The 16,642-nt window shown below is 41.6% G+C and overlaps 7 non-coding genes across 7 annotated transcripts; all 7 read left to right on the plus strand.

Moving 5' to 3' along the window:
* The first annotated feature begins 939 nt into the window (after positions 1-939).
* Positions 940-1,011, plus strand: trnap-ugg (transfer RNA proline (anticodon UGG)). Its single transcript has one exon. It is a non-coding gene; the product is annotated as a tRNA-Pro (tRNA).
* Positions 1,012-2,278: 1,267 nt separating this feature from the next.
* trnap-ugg (transfer RNA proline (anticodon UGG)) lies at positions 2,279-2,350 on the plus strand. Its single transcript has one exon. It is a non-coding gene; the product is annotated as a tRNA-Pro (tRNA).
* Positions 2,351-5,628: 3,278 nt separating this feature from the next.
* trnap-ugg (transfer RNA proline (anticodon UGG)) lies at positions 5,629-5,700 on the plus strand. Its single transcript has one exon. It is a non-coding gene; the product is annotated as a tRNA-Pro (tRNA).
* Positions 5,701-8,300: 2,600 nt separating this feature from the next.
* Positions 8,301-8,372, plus strand: trnap-ugg (transfer RNA proline (anticodon UGG)). The gene has a single exon. It is a non-coding gene; the product is annotated as a tRNA-Pro (tRNA).
* Positions 8,373-10,972: 2,600 nt separating this feature from the next.
* trnap-ugg (transfer RNA proline (anticodon UGG)) lies at positions 10,973-11,044 on the plus strand. The gene has a single exon. It is a non-coding gene; the product is annotated as a tRNA-Pro (tRNA).
* Positions 11,045-13,644: 2,600 nt separating this feature from the next.
* trnap-ugg (transfer RNA proline (anticodon UGG)) lies at positions 13,645-13,716 on the plus strand. Its single transcript has one exon. It is a non-coding gene; the product is annotated as a tRNA-Pro (tRNA).
* Positions 13,717-14,983: 1,267 nt separating this feature from the next.
* trnap-ugg (transfer RNA proline (anticodon UGG)) lies at positions 14,984-15,055 on the plus strand. The gene has a single exon. It is a non-coding gene; the product is annotated as a tRNA-Pro (tRNA).
* The last annotated feature ends 1,587 nt before the right edge of the window (positions 15,056-16,642 follow it).

Raw genomic sequence — 16,642 nt, forward strand, 5'->3', positions numbered from 1 at the left:
CATCTGGCTCTTACGTTAGCATGACAAGCCGGGACTGTATTTTCCCTAGCACGTGTGGTACATTACGTTTTCAAGTACAGTCTTCAGGAGTTGAATTGTGTTACTGTCTTTTCAGCCCAAATGACAACTGATTTGTGCATAAAAGCGTGATACATAGATGTGTGTAGTCAAGACTGAGAATGTGCACTAGGCAAAAGAGCCAAAAAAGCCTAAATAAACGCCTCAAAAGGCCAAAATAAGAAATCAAATCTTGAACTAGTAGGCTCGTTGGTCTAGTCGTATGATTCTCGCTTCGGGTGTGAGAGGTCCTGGGTTCAAATCCCGGACAAGCCCTTTATATGTTATTTGACTAAAATTATGTACAGTGCTCTTCTTTACTGCATTGTTGTGACATCTGCTTCTAAGACATGTCAACGTTTAAACAGACAGTTTCTGAATGGCAAAGCAGCTTGTTGGACTACATCTTCAGTTATTCTGTTATTGTTTAGAAGCGAGAGATCCCTGGCCCTTTTTTGGGTTAAATTGCCAGCCAAGCCTACATTGACAACAAAAATGTGGATGCTCTGGTAGCTATTACAATAGCGATACCTGTCACGAAGTGAATCGCAACTGCAGACGAGTGAGGGTGAATAAATAATTTGCTGTTAAGCCAGTGTCCACAGAGCATAGATCTAGCACATCTGGCTCTTACATTAGCATGACAAGACGGGACTGTATTTTCCCTAGCACGTGTGGTATATTACGTTTTCAAGTACAGTCTCCAGGAGTTGAATTGTGTTACTGTCTTTTCAGCCCAAATGCCAACTGATTTGTGCATAAGGGCTTGATACATTCATGTGTGTAGTCAAGACTGAGACTGTGCACTAGGCAAAAGAGCCAAAAAAAGCCAAAATAAACGCCTCAAAAGGCCAAAATAAGAAAGCAAATACGGAACTATTAGGCTCGTTGGTCTAGGCGTATGATTCTCGCTTTGGGTGCGAGAGGTCCCGGGTTCAAATCCCGGACGAGCTCTTTATATGTTATTTGACTAAAACTATGTACAGTGCTCTACTTTACTGCATTGTTGTGACATCTGCATCTAAGACATGTCAACATTAAAATAGACCATTTCTGAATGGCAAAGCAACTTTTTGGACTACAGCTTCGGTTATTGTTTAGAAGCAAGAGATCCCTGGCCCTTTTTTGGGTTAAATTGCCAGCCAAGCCTACATTGACAACAAAAATGTGGATGCTCTGGTAGCTATTACACTAGCGATACCTTTCACTAAGTGAATCGCAACTGCAGACGAGTGAGGGTGAATAAATAATTTGCTGTTAAGCCAGTGTCCACAGAGCATAGATCTAGCACATCTGGCTCTTACATTAGCATGACAAGCCGGGACTGTATTTTCCCTAGCACGTGTGGTACATTACGCTTTCAAGTACAGTCTCCAGGAGTTGAATTGTGTTACTGTCTTTTTAGCCCAAATACCAACTGATTTGTGCATAAGGGCTTGATACATTCATGTGTGTAGTCAAGACTGAGACTGTGCACTAGGCAAAAGAGCCAAAAAAGCCAAAATAAACGCCTCAAAAGGACAAAAAAAGAAATCAAATGTTGAAATAGTAGGCTCGTTGGTCTAGTCGTATGATTCTCGCTTCGGGTGTGAGAGGTCCCGGGTTCAAATCCCGGAAGAGCCCTTTATATGTTATTTGACTAAAACTATGTACAGTGCTCTACTTTACTGCATTGTTGTGACATCTGCATCTAAGACATGTCAACATTAAAATAGACCATTTCTGAATGGCAAAGCAACTTTTTGGACTACAGCTTCGGTTATTGTTTAGAAGCAAGAGATCCCTGGCCCTTTTTTGGGTTAAATTTCCAGCCAAGCCTACATTGACAACAAAAATGTGGATGCTCTGGTAGCTATTACAATAGCGATACCTGTCACGAAGTGAATCGCAACTGCAGACGAGTGAGGGTGAATAAATAATTTGCTGTTAAGCCAGTGTCCACAGAGCATAGATCTAGCACATCTGGCTCTTACATTAGCATGACAAGACGGGACTGTATTTTCCCTAGCACGTGTGGTATATTACGTTTTCAAGTACAGTCTCCAGGAGTTGAATTGTGTTACTGTCTTTTCAGCCCAAATGCCAACTGATTTGTGCATAAGGGCTTGATACATTCATGTGTGTAGTCAAGACTGAGACTGTGCACTAGGCAAAAGAGCCAAAAAAAGCCAAAATAAACGCCTCAAAAGGCCAAAATAAGAAAGCAAATGTTGAACTAGTAGGCTCGTTGGTCTAGGCGTATGATTCTCGCTTTGGGTGCGAGAGGTCCCGGGTTCAAATCCCGGACGAGCCCTTTATATGTTATTTGACTAAAACTATGTACAGTGCTCTACTTTACTGCATTGTTGTGACATCTGCATCTAAGACATGTCAACATTAAAATAGACCATTTCTGAATGGCAAAGCAACTTTTTGGACTACAGCTTCGGTTATTGTTTAGAAGCAAGAGATCCCTGGCCCTTTTTTGGGTTAAATTGCCAGCCAAGCCTACATTGACAACAAAAATGTGGATGCTCTGGTAGCTATTACACTAGCGATACCTTTCACTAAGTGAATCGCAACTGCAGACGAGTGAGGGTGAATAAATAATTTGCTGTTAAGCCAGTGTCCACAGAGCATAGATCTAGCACATCTGGCTCTTACATTAGCATGACAAGCCGCGACTGTATTTTCCCTAGCACGTGTGGTACATTACGTTTTCAAGTACAGTCTTCAGGAGTTGAATTGTGTTACTGTCTTTTCAGCCCAAATGCCAACTGATTTGTGTATAAAAGCGTGATACATAGATGTGTGTAGTCAAGACTGAGAATGTGCACTAGGCAAAAGAGCCAAAAAAGCCTAAACAAACGCCTCAAAAGGCCAAAATAAGAAATCAAATGTTGAACTAGTAGGCTCGTTGGTCTAGTCGTATGATTCTCGCTTCGGGTGTGAGAGGTCCTGGGTTCAAATCCCGGACAAGCCCTTTATATGTTATTTGACTAAAATTATGTACAGTGCTCTTCTTTACTGCATTGTTGTGACATCTGCTTCTAAGACATGTCAACGTTTAAACAGACCGTTTCTGAATGGCAAAGCAGCTTGTTGGACTACATCTTCAGTTATTCTGTTATTGTTTAGAAGCGAGAGATCCCTGGCCCTTTTTTGGGTTAAATTGCCAGCCAAGCCTACATTGACAACAAAAATGTGGATGCTCTGGTAGCTATTACAATAGCGATACCTGTCACGAAGTGAATCGCAACTGCAGACGAGTGAGGGTGAATAAATAATTTGCTGTTAAGCCAGTGTCCACAGAGCATAGATCTAGCACATCTGGCTCTTACATTAGCATGACAAGACGGGACTGTATTTTCCCTAGCACATGTGGTATATTACGTTTTCAAGTACAGTCTCCAGGAGTTGAATTGTGTTACTGTCTTTTCAGCCCAAATGCCAACTGATTTGTGCATAAGGGCTTGATACATTCATGTGTGTAGTCAAGACTGAGACTGTGCACTAGGCAAAAGAGCCAAAAAAAGCCAAAATAAACGCCTCAAAAGGCCAAAATAAGAAAGCAAATACGGAACTAGTAGGCTCGTTGGTCTAGGCGTATGATTCTCGCTTTGGGTGCGAGAGGTCCCGTGTTCAAATCCCGGACGAGCCCTTTATATGTTATTTGACTAAAACTATGTACAGTGCTCTACTTTACTGCATTGTTGTGACATCTGCATCTAAGACATGTCAACAATAAAATAGACCATTTCTGAATGGCAAAGCAACTTTTTGGACTACAGCTTCGGTTATTGTTTAGAAGCAAGAGATCCCTGGCCCTTTTTTGGGTTAAATTGCCAGCCAAGCCTACATTGACAACAAAAATGTGGATGCTCTGGTAGCTATTACACTAGCGATACCTTTCACTAAGTGAATCGCAACTGCAGACGAGTGAGGGTGAATAAATAATTTGCTGTTAAGCCAGTGTCCACAGAGCATAGATCTAGCACATCTGGCTCTTACATTAGCATGACAAGCCGGGACTGTATTTTCCCTAGCACGTGTGGTACATTACGCTTTCAAGTACAGTCTCCAGGAGTTGAATTGTGTTACTGTCTTTTTAGCCCAAATACCAACTGATTTGTGCATAAGGGCTTGATACATTCATGTGTGTAGTCAAGACTGAGACTGTGCACTAGGCAAAAGAGCCAAAAAAGCCAAAATAAACGCCTCAAAAGGCCAAAATAAGAAAGCAAATCTCGAACTAGTAGGCTTTTTGGTCTAGGCGTATGATTCTCGCTTTGGGTGCGAGAGATCCCGGAAGAGCCCTTTATATGTTATTTGACTAAAACTATGTACAGTGCTCTACTTTACTGCATTGTTGTGACATCTGCATCTAAGACATGTCAACATTAAAATAGACCATTTCTGAATGGCAAAGCAACTTTTTGGACTACAGCTTCGGTTATTGTTTAGAAGCAAGAGATCCCTGGCCCTTTTTTGGGTTAAATTGCCAGCCAAGCCTACATTGACAACAAAAATGTGGATGCTCTGGTAGCTATTACACTAGCGATACCTTTCACTAAGTGAATCGCAACTGCAGACGAGTGAGGGTGAATAAATAATTTGCTGTTAAGCCAGTGTCCACAGAGCATAGATCTAGCACATCTGGCTCTTACGTTAGCATGACAAGCCGGGACTGTATTTTCCCTAGCACGTGTGGTACATTACGTTTTCAAGTACAGTCTTCAGGAGTTGAATTGTGTTACTGTCTTTTCAGCCCAAATGACAACTGATTTGTGCATAAAAGCGTGATACATAGATGTGTGTAGTCAAGACTGAGAATGTGCACTAGGCAAAAGAGCCAAAAAAGCCTAAATAAACGCCTCAAAAGGCCAAAATAAGAAATCAAATCTTGAACTAGTAGGCTCGTTGGTCTAGTCGTATGATTCTCGCTTCGGGTGTGAGAGGTCCTGGGTTCAAATCCCGGACAAGCCCTTTATATGTTATTTGACTAAAATTATGTACAGTGCTCTTCTTTACTGCATTGTTGTGACATCTGCTTCTAAGACATGTCAACGTTTAAACAGACAGTTTCTGAATGGCAAAGCAGCTTGTTGGACTACATCTTCAGTTATTCTGTTATTGTTTAGAAGCGAGAGATCCCTGGCCCTTTTTTGGGTTAAATTGCCAGCCAAGCCTACATTGACAACAAAAATGTGGATGCTCTGGTAGCTATTACAATAGCGATACCTGTCACGAAGTGAATCGCAACTGCAGACGAGTGAGGGTGAATAAATAATTTGCTGTTAAGCCAGTGTCCACAGAGCATAGATCTAGCACATCTGGCTCTTACATTAGCATGACAAGACGGGACTGTATTTTCCCTAGCACGTGTGGTATATTACGTTTTCAAGTACAGTCTCCAGGAGTTGAATTGTGTTACTGTCTTTTCAGCCCAAATGCCAACTGATTTGTGCATAAGGGCTTGATACATTCATGTGTGTAGTCAAGACTGAGACTGTGCACTAGGCAAAAGAGCCAAAAAAAGCCAAAATAAACGCCTCAAAAGGCCAAAATAAGAAAGCAAATACGGAACTATTAGGCTCGTTGGTCTAGGCGTATGATTCTCGCTTTGGGTGCGAGAGGTCCCGGGTTCAAATCCCGGACGAGCTCTTTATATGTTATTTGACTAAAACTATGTACAGTGCTCTACTTTACTGCATTGTTGTGACATCTGCATCTAAGACATGTCAACATTAAAATAGACCATTTCTGAATGGCAAAGCAACTTTTTGGACTACAGCTTCGGTTATTGTTTAGAAGCAAGAGATCCCTGGCCCTTTTTTGGGTTAAATTGCCAGCCAAGCCTACATTGACAACAAAAATGTGGATGCTCTGGTAGCTATTACACTAGCGATACCTTTCACTAAGTGAATCGCAACTGCAGACGAGTGAGGGTGAATAAATAATTTGCTGTTAAGCCAGTGTCCACAGAGCATAGATCTAGCACATCTGGCTCTTACATTAGCATGACAAGCCGGGACTGTATTTTCCCTAGCACGTGTGGTACATTACGCTTTCAAGTACAGTCTCCAGGAGTTGAATTGTGTTACTGTCTTTTTAGCCCAAATACCAACTGATTTGTGCATAAGGGCTTGATACATTCATGTGTGTAGTCAAGACTGAGACTGTGCACTAGGCAAAAGAGCCAAAAAAGCCAAAATAAACGCCTCAAAAGGACAAAAAAAGAAATCAAATGTTGAAACAGTAGGCTCGTTGGTCTAGTCGTATGATTCTCGCTTCGGGTGTGAGAGGTCCCGGGTTCAAATCCCGGAAGAGCCCTTTATATGTTATTTGACTAAAACTATGTACAGTGCTCTACTTTACTGCATTGTTGTGACATCTGCATCTAAGACATGTCAACATTAAAATAGACCATTTCTGAATGGCAAAGCAACTTTTTGGACTACAGCTTCGGTTATTGTTTAGAAGCAAGAGATCCCTGGCCCTTTTTTGGGTTAAATTGCCAGCCAAGCCTACATTGACAACAAAAATGTGGATGCTCTGGTAGCTATTACAATAGCGATACCTGTCACGAAGTGAATCGCAACTGCAGACGAGTGAGGGTGAATAAATAATTTGCTGTTAAGCCAGTGTCCACAGAGCATAGATCTAGCACATCTGGCTCTTACATTAGCATGACAAGCCGGGACTGTATTTTCCCTAGCACGTGTGGTACATTACGCTTTCAAGTACAGTCTCCAGGAGTTGAATTGTGTTACTGTCTTTTTAGCCCAAATACCAACTGATTTGTGCATAAGGGCTTGATACATTCATGTGTGTAGTCAAGACTGAGACTGTGCACTAGGCAAAAGAGCCAAAAAAGCCAAAATAAACGCCTCAAAAGGCCAAAATAAGAAAGCAAATCTCGAACTAGTAGGCTTTTTGGTCTAGGCGTATGATTCTCGCTTTGGGTGCGAGAGATCCCGGAAGAGCCCTTTATATGTTATTTGACTAAAACTATGTACAGTGCTCTACTTTACTGCATTGTTGTGACATCTGCATCTAAGACATGTCAACATTAAAATAGACCATTTCTGAATGGCAAAGCAACTTTTTGGACTACAGCTTCGGTTATTGTTTAGAAGCAAGAGATCCCTGGCCCTTTTTTGGGTTAAATTGCCAGCCAAGCCTACATTGACAACAAAAATGTGGATGCTCTGGTAGCTATTACACTAGCGATACCTTTCACTAAGTGAATCGCAACTGCAGACGAGTGAGGGTGAATAAATAATTTGCTGTTAAGCCAGTGTCCACAGAGCATAGATCTAGCACATCTGGCTCTTACGTTAGCATGACAAGCCGGGACTGTATTTTCCCTAGCACGTGTGGTACATTACGTTTTCAAGTACAGTCTTCAGGAGTTGAATTGTGTTACTGTCTTTTCAGCCCAAATGACAACTGATTTGTGCATAAAAGCGTGATACATAGATGTGTGTAGTCAAGACTGAGAATGTGCACTAGGCAAAAGAGCCAAAAAAGCCTAAATAAACGCCTCAAAAGGCCAAAATAAGAAATCAAATCTTGAACTAGTAGGCTCGTTGGTCTAGTCGTATGATTCTCGCTTCGGGTGTGAGAGGTCCTGGGTTCAAATCCCGGACAAGCCCTTTATATGTTATTTGACTAAAATTATGTACAGTGCTCTTCTTTACTGCATTGTTGTGACATCTGCTTCTAAGACATGTCAACGTTTAAACAGACAGTTTCTGAATGGCAAAGCAGCTTGTTGGACTACATCTTCAGTTATTCTGTTATTGTTTAGAAGCGAGAGATCCCTGGCCCTTTTTTGGGTTAAATTGCCAGCCAAGCCTACATTGACAACAAAAATGTGGATGCTCTGGTAGCTATTACAATAGCGATACCTGTCACGAAGTGAATCGCAACTGCAGACGAGTGAGGGTGAATAAATAATTTGCTGTTAAGCCAGTGTCCACAGAGCATAGATCTAGCACATCTGGCTCTTACATTAGCATGACAAGACGGGACTGTATTTTCCCTAGCACGTGTGGTATATTACGTTTTCAAGTACAGTCTCCAGGAGTTGAATTGTGTTACTGTCTTTTCAGCCCAAATGCCAACTGATTTGTGCATAAGGGCTTGATACATTCATGTGTGTAGTCAAGACTGAGACTGTGCACTAGGCAAAAGAGCCAAAAAAAGCCAAAATAAACGCCTCAAAAGGCCAAAATAAGAAAGCAAATACGGAACTATTAGGCTCGTTGGTCTAGGCGTATGATTCTCGCTTTGGGTGCGAGAGGTCCCGGGTTCAAATCCCGGACGAGCTCTTTATATGTTATTTGACTAAAACTATGTACAGTGCTCTACTTTACTGCATTGTTGTGACATCTGCATCTAAGACATGTCAACATTAAAATAGACCATTTCTGAATGGCAAAGCAACTTTTTGGACTACAGCTTCGGTTATTGTTTAGAAGCAAGAGATCCCTGGCCCTTTTTTGGGTTAAATTGCCAGCCAAGCCTACATTGACAACAAAAATGTGGATGCTCTGGTAGCTATTACACTAGCGATACCTTTCACTAAGTGAATCGCAACTGCAGACGAGTGAGGGTGAATAAATAATTTGCTGTTAAGCCAGTGTCCACAGAGCATAGATCTAGCACATCTGGCTCTTACATTAGCATGACAAGCCGGGACTGTATTTTCCCTAGCACGTGTGGTACATTACGCTTTCAAGTACAGTCTCCAGGAGTTGAATTGTGTTACTGTCTTTTTAGCCCAAATACCAACTGATTTGTGCATAAGGGCTTGATACATTCATGTGTGTAGTCAAGACTGAGACTGTGCACTAGGCAAAAGAGCCAAAAAAGCCAAAATAAACGCCTCAAAAGGACAAAAAAAGAAATCAAATGTTGAAATAGTAGGCTCGTTGGTCTAGTCGTATGATTCTCGCTTCGGGTGTGAGAGGTCCCGGGTTCAAATCCCGGAAGAGCCCTTTATATGTTATTTGACTAAAACTATGTACAGTGCTCTACTTTACTGCATTGTTGTGACATCTGCATCTAAGACATGTCAACATTAAAATAGACCATTTCTGAATGGCAAAGCAACTTTTTGGACTACAGCTTCGGTTATTGTTTAGAAGCAAGAGATCCCTGGCCCTTTTTTGGGTTAAATTGCCAGCCAAGCCTACATTGACAACAAAAATGTGGATGCTCTGGTAGCTATTACAATAGCGATACCTGTCACGAAGTGAATCGCAACTGCAGACGAGTGAGGGTGAATAAATAATTTGCTGTTAAGCCAGTGTCCACAGAGCATAGATCTAGCACATCTGGCTCTTACATTAGCATGACAAGCCGGGACTGTATTTTCCCTAGCACGTGTGGTACATTACGCTTTCAAGTACAGTCTCCAGGAGTTGAATTGTGTTACTGTCTTTTTAGCCCAAATACCAACTGATTTGTGCATAAGGGCTTGATACATTCATGTGTGTAGTCAAGACTGAGACTGTGCACTAGGCAAAAGAGCCAAAAAAGCCAAAATAAACGCCTCAAAAGGCCAAAATAAGAAAGCAAATCTCGAACTAGTAGGCTTTTTGGTCTAGGCGTATGATTCTCGCTTTGGGTGCGAGAGATCCCGGAAGAGCCCTTTATATGTTATTTGACTAAAACTATGTACAGTGCTCTACTTTACTGCATTGTTGTGACATCTGCATCTAAGACATGTCAACATTAAAATAGACCATTTCTGAATGGCAAAGCAACTTTTTGGACTACAGCTTCGGTTATTGTTTAGAAGCAAGAGATCCCTGGCCCTTTTTTGGGTTAAATTGCCAGCCAAGCCTACATTGACAACAAAAATGTGGATGCTCTGGTAGCTATTACACTAGCGATACCTTTCACTAAGTGAATCGCAACTGCAGACGAGTGAGGGTGAATAAATAATTTGCTGTTAAGCCAGTGTCCACAGAGCATAGATCTAGCACATCTGGCTCTTACGTTAGCATGACAAGCCGGGACTGTATTTTCCCTAGCACGTGTGGTACATTACGTTTTCAAGTACAGTCTTCAGGAGTTGAATTGTGTTACTGTCTTTTCAGCCCAAATGACAACTGATTTGTGCATAAAAGCGTGATACATAGATGTGTGTAGTCAAGACTGAGAATGTGCACTAGGCAAAAGAGCCAAAAAAGCCTAAATAAACGCCTCAAAAGGCCAAAATAAGAAATCAAATCTTGAACTAGTAGGCTCGTTGGTCTAGTCGTATGATTCTCGCTTCGGGTGTGAGAGGTCCTGGGTTCAAATCCCGGACAAGCCCTTTATATGTTATTTGACTAAAATTATGTACAGTGCTCTTCTTTACTGCATTGTTGTGACATCTGCTTCTAAGACATGTCAACGTTTAAACAGACCGTTTCTGAATGGCAAAGCAGCTTGTTGGACTACATCTTCAGTTATTCTGTTATTGTTTAGAAGCGAGAGATCCCTGGCCCTTTTTTGGGTTAAATTGCCAGCCAAGCCTACATTGACAACAAAAATGTGGATGCTCTGGTAGCTATTACAATAGCGATACCTGTCACGAAGTGAATCGCAACTGCAGACGAGTGAGGGTGAATAAATAATTTGCTGTTAAGCCAGTGTCCACAGAGCATAGATCTAGCACATCTGGCTCTTACATTAGCATGACAAGACGGGACTGTATTTTCCCTAGCACGTGTGGTATATTACGTTTTCAAGTACAGTCTCCAGGAGTTGAATTGTGTTACTGTCTTTTCAGCCCAAATGCCAACTGATTTGTGCATAAGGGCTTGATACATTCATGTGTGTAGTCAAGACTGAGACTGTGCACTAGGCAAAAGAGCCAAAAAAAGCCAAAATAAACGCCTCAAAAGGCCAAAATAAGAAAGCAAATACGGAACTATTAGGCTCGTTGGTCTAGGCGTATGATTCTCGCTTTGGGTGCGAGAGGTCCCGGGTTCAAATCCCGGACGAGCTCTTTATATGTTATTTGACTAAAACTATGTACAGTGCTCTACTTTACTGCATTGTTGTGACATCTGCATCTAAGACATGTCAACATTAAAATAGACCATTTCTGAATGGCAAAGCAACTTTTTGGACTACAGCTTCGGTTATTGTTTAGAAGCAAGAGATCCCTGGCCCTTTTTTGGGTTAAATTGCCAGCCAAGCCTACATTGACAACAAAAATGTGGATGCTCTGGTAGCTATTACACTAGCGATACCTTTCACTAAGTGAATCGCAACTGCAGACGAGTGAGGGTGAATAAATAATTTGCTGTTAAGCCAGTGTCCACAGAGCATAGATCTAGCACATCTGGCTCTTACATTAGCATGACAAGCCGGGACTGTATTTTCCCTAGCACGTGTGGTACATTACGCTTTCAAGTACAGTCTCCAGGAGTTGAATTGTGTTACTGTCTTTTTAGCCCAAATACCAACTGATTTGTGCATAAGGGCTTGATACATTCATGTGTGTAGTCAAGACTGAGACTGTGCACTAGGCAAAAGAGCCAAAAAAGCCAAAATAAACGCCTCAAAAGGACAAAAAAAGAAATCAAATGTTGAAATAGTAGGCTCGTTGGTCTAGTCGTATGATTCTCGCTTCGGGTGTGAGAGGTCCCGGGTTCAAATCCCGGAAGAGCCCTTTATATGTTATTTGACTAAAACTATGTACAGTGCTCTACTTTACTGCATTGTTGTGACATCTGCATCTAAGACATGTCAACATTAAAATAGACCATTTCTGAATGGCAAAGCAACTTTTTGGACTACAGCTTCGGTTATTGTTTAGAAGCAAGAGATCCCTGGCCCTTTTTTGGGTTAAATTGCCAGCCAAGCCTACATTGACAACAAAAATGTGGATGCTCTGGTAGCTATTACAATAGCGATACCTGTCACGAAGTGAATCGCAACTGCAGACGAGTGAGGGTGAATAAATAATTTGCTGTTAAGCCAGTGTCCACAGAGCATAGATCTAGCACATCTGGCTCTTACATTAGCATGACAAGCCGGGACTGTATTTTCCCTAGCACGTGTGGTACATTACGCTTTCAAGTACAGTCTCCAGGAGTTGAATTGTGTTACTGTCTTTTTAGCCCAAATACCAACTGATTTGTGCATAAGGGCTTGATACATTCATGTGTGTAGTCAAGACTGAGACTGTGCACTAGGCAAAAGAGCCAAAAAAGCCAAAATAAACGCCTCAAAAGGCCAAAATAAGAAAGCAAATCTCGAACTAGTAGGCTTTTTGGTCTAGGCGTATGATTCTCGCTTTGGGTGCGAGAGATCCCGGAAGAGCCCTTTATATGTTATTTGACTAAAACTATGTACAGTGCTCTACTTTACTGCATTGTTGTGACATCTGCATCTAAGACATGTCAACATTAAAATAGACCATTTCTGAATGGCAAAGCAACTTTTTGGACTACAGCTTCGGTTATTGTTTAGAAGCAAGAGATCCCTGGCCCTTTTTTGGGTTAAATTGCCAGCCAAGCCTACATTGACAACAAAAATGTGGATGCTCTGGTAGCTATTACACTAGCGATACCTTTCACTAAGTGAATCGCAACTGCAGACGAGTGAGGGTGAATAAATAATTTGCTGTTAAGCCAGTGTCCACAGAGCATAGATCTAGCACATCTGGCTCTTACGTTAGCATGACAAGCCGGGACTGTATTTTCCCTAGCACGTGTGGTACATTACGTTTTCAAGTACAGTCTTCAGGAGTTGAATTGTGTTACTGTCTTTTCAGCCCAAATGACAACTGATTTGTGCATAAAAGCGTGATACATAGATGTGTGTAGTCAAGACTGAGAATGTGCACTAGGCAAAAGAGCCAAAAAAGCCTAAATAAACGCCTCAAAAGGCCAAAATAAGAAATCAAATCTTGAACTAGTAGGCTCGTTGGTCTAGTCGTATGATTCTCGCTTCGGGTGTGAGAGGTCCTGGGTTCAAATCCCGGACAAGCCCTTTATATGTTATTTGACTAAAATTATGTACAGTGCTCTTCTTTACTGCATTGTTGTGACATCTGCTTCTAAGACATGTCAACGTTTAAACAGACAGTTTCTGAATGGCAAAGCAGCTTGTTGGACTACATCTTCAGTTATTCTGTTATTGTTTAGAAGCGAGAGATCCCTGGCCCTTTTTTGGGTTAAATTGCCAGCCAAGCCTACATTGACAACAAAAATGTGGATGCTCTGGTAGCTATTACAATAGCGATACCTGTCACGAAGTGAATCGCAACTGCAGACGAGTGAGGGTGAATAAATAATTTGCTGTTAAGCCAGTGTCCACAGAGCATAGATCTAGCACATCTGGCTCTTACATTAGCATGACAAGACGGGACTGTATTTTCCCTAGCACGTGTGGTATATTACGTTTTCAAGTACAGTCTCCAGGAGTTGAATTGTGTTACTGTCTTTTCAGCCCAAATGCCAACTGATTTGTGCATAAGGGCTTGATACATTCATGTGTGTAGTCAAGACTGAGACTGTGCACTAGGCAAAAGAGCCAAAAAAAGCCAAAATAAACGCCTCAAAAGGCCAAAATAAGAAAGCAAATACGGAACTATTAGGCTCGTTGGTCTAGGCGTATGATTCTCGCTTTGGGTGCGAGAGGTCCCGGGTTCAAATCCCGGACGAGCTCTTTATATGTTATTTGACTAAAACTATGTACAGTGCTCTACTTTACTGCATTGTTGTGACATCTGCATCTAAGACATGTCAACATTAAAATAGACCATTTCTGAATGGCAAAGCAACTTTTTGGACTACAGCTTCGGTTATTGTTTAGAAGCAAGAGATCCCTGGCCCTTTTTTGGGTTAAATTGCCAGCCAAGCCTACATTGACAACAAAAATGTGGATGCTCTGGTAGCTATTACACTAGCGATACCTTTCACTAAGTGAATCGCAACTGCAGACGAGTGAGGGTGAATAAATAATTTGCTGTTAAGCCAGTGTCCACAGAGCATAGATCTAGCACATCTGGCTCTTACATTAGCATGACAAGCCGGGACTGTATTTTCCCTAGCACGTGTGGTACATTACGCTTTCAAGTACAGTCTCCAGGAGTTGAATTGTGTTACTGTCTTTTTAGCCCAAATACCAACTGATTTGTGCATAAGGGCTTGATACATTCATGTGTGTAGTCAAGACTGAGACTGTGCACTAGGCAAAAGAGCCAAAAAAGCCAAAATAAACGCCTCAAAAGGACAAAAAAAGAAATCAAATGTTGAAATAGTAGGCTCGTTGGTCTAGTCGTATGATTCTCGCTTCGGGTGTGAGAGGTCCCGGGTTCAAATCCCGGAAGAGCCCTTTATATGTTATTTGACTAAAACTATGTACAGTGCTCTACTTTACTGCATTGTTGTGACATCTGCATCTAAGACATGTCAACATTAAAATAGACCATTTCTGAATGGCAAAGCAACTTTTTGGACTACAGCTTCGGTTATTGTTTAGAAGCAAGAGATCCCTGGCCCTTTTTTGGGTTAAATTTCCAGCCAAGCCTACATTGACAACAAAAATGTGGATGCTCTGGTAGCTATTACAATAGCGATACCTGTCACGAAGTGAATCGCAACTGCAGACGAGTGAGGGTGAATAAATAATTTGCTGTTAAGCCAGTGTCCACAGAGCATAGATCTAGCACATCTGGCTCTTACATTAGCATGACAAGACGGGACTGTATTTTCCCTAGCACGTGTGGTATATTACGTTTTCAAGTACAGTCTCCAGGAGTTGAATTGTGTTACTGTCTTTTCAGCCCAAATGCCAACTGATTTGTGCATAAGGGCTTGATACATTCATGTGTGTAGTCAAGACTGAGACTGTGCACTAGGCAAAAGAGCCAAAAAAAGCCAAAATAAACGCCTCAAAAGGCCAAAATAAGAAAGCAAATGTTGAACTAGTAGGCTCGTTGGTCTAGGCGTATGATTCTCGCTTTGGGTGCGAGAGGTCCCGGGTTCAAATCCCGGACGAGCCCTTTATATGTTATTTGACTAAAACTATGTACAGTGCTCTACTTTACTGCATTGTTGTGACATCTGCATCTAAGACATGTCAACATTAAAATAGACCATTTCTGAATGGCAAAGCAACTTTTTGGACTACAGCTTCGGTTATTGTTTAGAAGCAAGAGATCCCTGGCCCTTTTTTGGGTTAAATTGCCAGCCAAGCCTACATTGACAACAAAAATGTGGATGCTCTGGTAGCTATTACACTAGCGATACCTTTCACTAAGTGAATCGCAACTGCAGACGAGTGAGGGTGAATAAATAATTTGCTGTTAAGCCAGTGTCCACAGAGCATAGATCTAGCACATCTGGCTCTTACATTAGCATGACAAGCCGCGACTGTATTTTCCCTAGCACGTGTGGTACATTACGTTTTCAAGTACAGTCTTCAGGAGTTGAATTGTGTTACTGTCTTTTCAGCCCAAATGCCAACTGATTTGTGTATAAAAGCGTGATACATAGATGTGTGTAGTCAAGACTGAGAATGTGCACTAGGCAAAAGAGCCAAAAAAGCCTAAACAAACGCCTCAAAAGGCCAAAATAAGAAATCAAATGTTGAACTAGTAGGCTCGTTGGTCTAGTCGTATGATTCTCGCTTCGGGTGTGAGAGGTCCTGGGTTCAAATCCCGGACAAGCCCTTTATATGTTATTTGACTAAAATTATGTACAGTGCTCTTCTTTACTGCATTGTTGTGACATCTGCTTCTAAGACATGTCAACGTTTAAACAGACCGTTTCTGAATGGCAAAGCAGCTTGTTGGACTACATCTTCAGTTATTCTGTTATTGTTTAGAAGCGAGAGATCCCTGGCCCTTTTTTGGGTTAAATTGCCAGCCAAGCCTACATTGACAACAAAAATGTGGATGCTCTGGTAGCTATTACAATAGCGATACCTGTCACGAAGTGAATCGCAACTGCAGACGAGTGAGGGTGAATAAATAATTTGCTGTTAAGCCAGTGTCCACAGAGCATAGATCTAGCACATCTGGCTCTTACATTAGCATGACAAGACGGGACTGTATTTTCCCTAGCACATGTGGTATATTACGTTTTCAAGTACAGTCTCCAGGAGTTGAATTGTGTTACTGTCTTTTCAGCCCAAATGCCAACTGATTTGTGCATAAGGGCTTGATACATTCATGTGTGTAGTCAAGACTGAGACTGTGCACTAGGCAAAAGAGCCAAAAAAAGCCAAAATAAACGCCTCAAAAGGCCAAAATAAGAAAGCAAATACGGAACTAGTAGGCTCGTTGGTCTAGGCGTATGATTCTCGCTTTGGGTGCGAGAGGTCCCGTGTTCAAATCCCGGACGAGCCCTTTATATGTTATTTGACTAAAACTATGTACAGTGCTCTACTTTACTGCATTGTTGTGACATCTGCATCTAAGACATGTCAACAATAAAATAGACCATTTCTGAATGGCAAAGCAACTTTTTGGACTACAGCTTCGGTTATTGTTTAGAAGCAAGAGATCCCTGGCCCTTTTTTGGGTTAAATTGCCAGCCAAGCCTACATTGACAACAAAAATGTGGATGCTCTGGTAGCTATTACACTA

Source organism: Brachyhypopomus gauderio, chromosome 8, assembly GCF_052324685.1.
Source record: "Brachyhypopomus gauderio isolate BG-103 chromosome 8, BGAUD_0.2, whole genome shotgun sequence".
Classification (NCBI taxonomy): Eukaryota; Metazoa; Chordata; class Actinopteri; order Gymnotiformes; family Hypopomidae; genus Brachyhypopomus; species Brachyhypopomus gauderio.